Raw genomic sequence first — 672 nt, forward strand, 5'->3', positions numbered from 1 at the left:
TACAGTGGGGTGTTCAGTGCCGCGAGATGTGCGGGCTCAAGGTTTCCAGCTCCACTTTCTGGTGTCAGAGGGTATGTCCTCCCCTGCTGGGACACGTGCTAGATGTCAGGGCATCCTGAGCACCTTTCTCCCCAGTTTTCCCTCAAACCTCGACAGCAGGGACGCTGTGGTGGTTCTCTGAAAGGTGCAAGACAGGGCACGAATTCTTCTCGGACAGTGCCGCGAGATGTGCGGGCTCAAGGTTTCCAGCTCCACTTTCTGGTGTCAGAGGGTATGTCCTCCCCTGCTGGGACACGTGCTAGATGTCAGGGCATCCTGAGCACCTTTCTCCCCAGTTTTCCCTCAAACCTCGACAGCAGGGACGCTGTGGTGGTTCTCTGAAAGGTGCAAGACAGGGCACGAATTCTTCTCGGAGCCAGGCAGCTGCGAGGACTTCCAGCAGCGTTTTGGCCACGCAAACCTGGCGTCAGCGGGGAATCGTGGCTCTCCTCTTCCCTTTGCAAGCCAGGCTGGTGCATCGCTGACCCCCCCCCGAGTCTGCAGCCGCTCCTGGCTGTTTTCCCCACCTTAATCCCCCTTTAGCAGCAGAGAGAGAAGCAAATCTCTTCCCAGGGCTCTCCAGAGGAGCTCAGGGGTAAAAACCCCCCTACTTCGGGAGCCGGAGGAGGGACG

This window comes from Fulmarus glacialis, unplaced genomic scaffold (genome assembly GCF_000690835.1).
Source record: "Fulmarus glacialis isolate BGI_N327 unplaced genomic scaffold, ASM69083v1 scaffold27699, whole genome shotgun sequence".
Classification (NCBI taxonomy): domain Eukaryota; kingdom Metazoa; phylum Chordata; class Aves; order Procellariiformes; family Procellariidae; genus Fulmarus; species Fulmarus glacialis.